The following is a 6,000-nucleotide window of genomic DNA, read 5'->3' on the forward strand; positions in this document are numbered from 1 at the left end:
CTCTCAGTAAAACCAGATGTGATTCAAGTCTCTCCAAGTTGATTTCCAAGCAGTGTCATAAATCACTGCAGAGCTGCTGCCTGTAGTGTCTATATGACACTTTAGTAATCCATCTCAGCATTGACAGTGTTGTCAGTTCATGGCAGAGATTAAAAGACTGTTTTTGCTTTTATCCTGTAAATGAAGTGAATATGATTATATACAAAAAGAAGAATGGAAGAGCATTCTCTGGTGCTTGTAAACAACTTGATTGAATTAATTTCACAATCAATGAAAGGCCAATCAGCAGAGTAATGTAACCTGTGACTCCCTGCTGCTCTCATCAGGTCAAGCCGACTCTTATCTCAACCGCAGCAGCTGTCATCACAGTTCCCTCAGCATGAAGGCTCAGTTCTACGTTATGAAGCATAAAGCACAGAATGGTGTGACCATTAGGGTGAAAGGAACATTTATTCTGTTTTCCCACAGCAGAACACCGAAGCCTATAGCAGGTATTGATCTTTGGTGTATGTGTTCTATGAGTCAGAGGACTTCATCACTCAGCTGGCACTGCATCACTGACAGACCTGTGGGATTTATTGTTCATGTGAAAGAGACAGGAGCTGGACTGTATACGAGCAAACTGATCACTTCTTCTTTTTCTGTCATAGCTAGCAGCCCCTTATCAAACTGAATGCACAAGCAGAATTTTGCAGAAACACACCGACACATTAAAACCTGATGGTCATAACATTAACCAGTAATATTGCATGAGATTTCAATGTTTACATGTTGATAGTCATTAAGGGAATTGCTTATTTGTTGTTGTTTTCTTCACCTAGCAAACCGAGTGTCCAAGAAATAGGCATGTCAGCACCTACAAAACTTCAGATTGCCTTTTTAAGAATTAATTTTTTTTATGAGTTTGACAGATTATGTTACCTTCTGACAGCATCAGGGTAACTGATTCCCTCTTTTTCCAATTAACTACAGGCATGGGTGTTAAGCATCTTCTCGTCTCATTAATTCTCACCAAGCAAGCAAACAAGAATTTTCCCCAAAATGTCAAATTGTTCCCATGTTGTGACAGTAAATGTCTCTCTTTTTTACATGTTCTCTCAGATCATTTTCGTCTTCAAGCAAACTTTTCTCCCTGTTCAAGCTTAGTTTTGCTTATCAGAATAATGCATTTTATTTAAAATTGTCATGTGGGCTTTTTGCTTAATAACATTTTTGGAAAAAAAATTAAGGAATTTACATGTTTCAGGCAGCATTTGTCTGTGACAACCAGGCTGAGTTCAGTATACTGCTTTTTTCTCTGTGCTGTTACCTCCATTCCTATACTTTGGTGAATAATTACGAAAACTGGGGCACAGCAAATGACATGCTCATCACTGCAAGACAGCAAATTCCTTTTTTTCTCTCTTCTTTATCATTTATTTTTAGGGACTCAAAAACTACACTCAGAGGGAATCAACACAAATCAATCCAGATCATGTGGCTCCCAAAGATTTCAGCTGGATGTGCATTCATGTGTGTGTGTAGGCAGATGTCGGTGCAGGTGTGGTTCAGCAGCCCATACCGTACTTGGTAAAGCAATCTATAAAGCAAATGCATTTCTTTTCTAAAAGTGAGCAATGTTATTTGCGGAACACTGATTTGCCTACAAATAGAAAACATAACATGCTCAGCAGATACACCCCCGACTGGCCTGGGAATGGGTTCCGGTGAAATACTCAGATATTCATGTTGTGATCACTTAAATATGAAATGGTATTTACTCAAAATGCTATACAAGACAGGAAATGTTCGTTATGCATGCAGTTAGAGAGTGTTTTAGTGAGAGAACAAATTTGAAAGTGATGCATTTAAATCAGACACCTCCAGCCATAGTTGCAGCTGCCAGCTACTCAGGTCAGGGTCAGACTGGAGGAGGCAGCTGCTGTGTTTATCTCCCATTTTGACGCTGTGAAGCTTCGGGGATGAGCCAGGAAGTCACCATGTGATGCTTGAAAATCCATTGCCATATGGTTAGTTTGAGCCACTGAACCTTTTTCTGCAATGCAGTGACGGATGGGAAGATCACATTAATTCATTACAGATGACACATTCTTAGTCATTTGTATCGAGAATATAGAGAATCAATAGAGCAAGATCATTCTGTATGTGTAAGAAGAAAAGAAAATATTATTGTGAGAAATCCACATTGAACACATGTTCTGTGCAATTCACATACCCAAAGACATTATTAATGGTCAAATAATATCCAAATATTGACAAATTCCTATCAAATCCTAATGTGTATATATATATCCTTAGCCAAATCATCTCTTTTTGCTGAACACTGTTAGTAATTGTCAGAATTGAATACTCTTGATAATTCTATTGTTAATTGTTAATCTTTGAGTGCTTAAACTGTATTTATTTTTTTCAAAATTCTAAGCTCTGTGTGGAAAAGGCAGTCACATGATGAATTCATCAGCTTCAACAAGCACCTGATTACATCTCGGACAAACAAAGAGGTTTGCCATTAGCTAATTAGCGCTGAGGAGTGCTCTGGATGACATCACAGCGTCATCATGATTAAAAATGTGACCGCGTGTATTTTCAGCATGTGGCAAATTACACTGAATGAGTGACTAGAATGAGTCATATGATAACGAGGCACACGCAGCTGAAGAGCTACTGGATGGAATATTCAGTGAGTGGTCATTAGCCTTGACAGAACTGCACAGCGTGAAACACAAGTCACATGAACGTAAAAACACAGTGCACACCTACAGAATGTCATGAAGTGGTTTCTAAAAATAATCTTAGAAAATACACCTGTGCTGATGAAATGGGTATCAGATTGTGGACTAGAAAAAGTGTGAGCTGATGGAATTTCCATTTAAACATAGGTTAAGCATTTGTTTACGAGAACAAACTTTCACATCAGATCAGCAGACGTAATATAGGTTGCCTGCATTTATTTTAGAATTACTTGACTACTTGAATGGCACACTAGCCTAATGTATAATATGCATTACAATATGTGATTGTTAGCAGAGAGTAGAGATGCTAGACATGCTATGGATGATAATTTTTCATTCTGACAAGGAAGCACTGTATATACAAATAAAAGATGGAAGGTGAATATAGTTCATTTCAAAAATACATACTGTCCATGCTACAAACACATCAACTGTACATGTGCTAGAAAGGTGGACTCTTGCTGTGTGCATTGTGCGTAAACATCAATCAGCCACAACATTATAACTACTGACAGGTGAGGTGGACAACATTAATAATTTTGTTACTGCTGCAGACTAAACACACCCCTCCATGGCAACAGCACTCCACAATTAAAACAGCCTTCCACAGCAGGAAGAGCCCAAAACGTTGGCTCTCCAAACTCACCAGATCTCAATCTGATCAAACATCTGCACCAGCACAATTCACCACCCAGGCACCACCCTGCAACCACTGGACCCAAAGGATCTGCTGCCAAACACCACAGTACAGCCAGAGGTCCTGTGTTCATGCCTCACCAGGTTAAAAGCTGTTTACGTGGACCTACGTGGAGGGACACCAACAAATGATAAATGCTGGTGGCTTTATTGTTGTGGCTGAACACTGTATGAGTCACCTAAAGTGATTACAGGTTATACCGTTCTCTAATAGTGTAGTTTCCATGGCAACATTGCTCAAAGTTTCATATACGTTGGGTCACACCAGAGAGTATCTATAGAGTGTTCCAGATCTTCCATGGTTCCCTGTAACTGGTAAATCTCAGTGACATTTCAGACTGTGGAAGGTTGGAAGTGCTTTGATTTCTGCTTCCATTGCTTTATGTGTTAGCTTTGTTTTAGATAGCCAGTTATTGAGTGTGACCACAGTATGTGAAGAGTCAGAGAATTCTCCAAACACTGTAAAGGTTCTCAGATGATAATTCTCTTCCTGCGCTACAAGTTCTAAACAACACATTAAGACCTAAGACTTAATTAAGCTTTGACATTTAACAACTTTTGCGCATGCAACAATTGCTGTGTTATTTGTCATTGTTTTGTCTTTGCCAAAAGGATAGAAATGACACGGGCTTGACAGGAAGTCTAACCTACTAAAAACTTGACTCCATCAGGCACTGACTCACAGCATGGGTCAATATTTCTCTACTCTCATGATGTTCAGAGACTTCCCAGAAGCTCAGCAGGTTGCACAGTATTTACTTTCATGGCTCTCATGCACTTGGCTTTGTGTATTTTGACAACACAAGAAATCAGTCAGAGCAGTAGTAGTGGAGGATGCATTCAGATCTTTTACTTAAGTCAAAATACGAATACAAAAAGGTTAAAAAAAAAAAAAGTCCTGCATTAAAAAATCCAACTTAAGTAAAGGTACATTCTGTAAGTATTAGCAGGGATGAGTAAGTGTTTAAGTTAAAGTACTGGTTTGGTCTCTCTGACTGATGTCACAGCTATATAACAAAATTAGATTATTAATGCCAAAGCATCAGTGTATCACCTCATGTTACTGTTGTAGGCGGTTTGACTTACTTCATATCCTGTTGTATTTACAGAATTGATATATACATTTGAGGTGAGAGAAAAGAATGAAAGAGAAAGATCTCTATCTGATACATAAGACTGTGTTCAGAATTTGAAAGTAATCTTTGATTATTGATAAGATATTGGAAACAGTCATTGAAATTAAACCATGGGTGAAGTTTGAATACAAAGTGTGCCTCAGTGTACTACATCCACCAGATGGCGTGTTGACTCTGTCATACTCTCACAGCCATAAGCGATAGTCTGAGGATAAACTGCTTTGATACTTTTCATGAGACACGTTCATCTTGTGGCCTTGCATGTTTATGCACTCACTACTGTATTTAAAAGATTTTATTTAGTTGCTTGATAAAAAATGAACACACTGGCTAAAATCAAGCATATACTGGCAATATCATATTTACTCTCACGTAAGCGGGCTCAGTTCACCCTCCAGTGGTTAGATCCTGTAGCTAGTCACACAGAAGCTCAGACTGGGTGTAGATTTGCTCATTAAGTTCGAGAAAGTTTGATTCATCAAAGAGAGGCATAGGCGCTAACAAAAAAAAATGTACTGATCAAAAAAAAGTATAAGCCAAAAAGTCATCTAACTATTGAGAACTATTTTGAACATGTACTAATATTTGAAAGAAACTGTTCAACATTCAGACACGTCACTGATTAATGGTAAACGGCCTGCACTTACATTGTACTTTTCTACCTTTGTGGTTCTCCAAATACTTGACAGTGTTTCCCATTCAATCAGTTGCACACACACACACACACACACACACACACACACACACACACACACACACACACACACACACACACACACACACACACACACACATACACACATAATAATAGTCAAATCTTTGTAGTTTAATCAGTCAGACATTCTCTCTTGTAAATAAACTGGCTTGATTTATGAACTGGACAGAATCATTTGATATTTCATGACACTGATAAGATGTGATGTGTCTTCACTTTTGTTCTTTACTGCTGTGCTTTAAAATGGCCTGTTCATGCTTACCTTTTACATATGGACTTTTACGTAGATTTTTTTTGCAAGAAAATATATTATAATAATCTCGAATTATCTAAATATTTTTCAGATCTATTTATTTGTATGACTTACCTAATGTTTTACTGCTAATAAATTCATTTGCTATTTATGTTTTGTTTCATTAGATATTTAGTTTGTTCTTCATTTGGAAAGTCCTTCAGTAAACATACTACAACATAACTAAATATCTCTGAATCTGTGGTCAATTGCGGTGATAGGAAAATGCTTCAGCTGTAGCTGCACGGCAGGATTTTAACTTTAGTAGCAAGCACTTTTATTTCTTGACTACATGGACATTAATTTCAACTACTACAAGCATTAAAATAGTACTTTTTGCAGTTCAGCAGACAGTAAGAATTTTCCTGAATTCTCATTTCATTTAATGATCTAAATCCCCGATTGATTACTGGTTGTGCAGGTTATGCA

Source organism: Amphiprion ocellaris, chromosome 1 (assembly GCF_022539595.1).
Source record: "Amphiprion ocellaris isolate individual 3 ecotype Okinawa chromosome 1, ASM2253959v1, whole genome shotgun sequence".
NCBI classification, from domain to species: Eukaryota; Metazoa; Chordata; class Actinopteri; family Pomacentridae; genus Amphiprion; species Amphiprion ocellaris.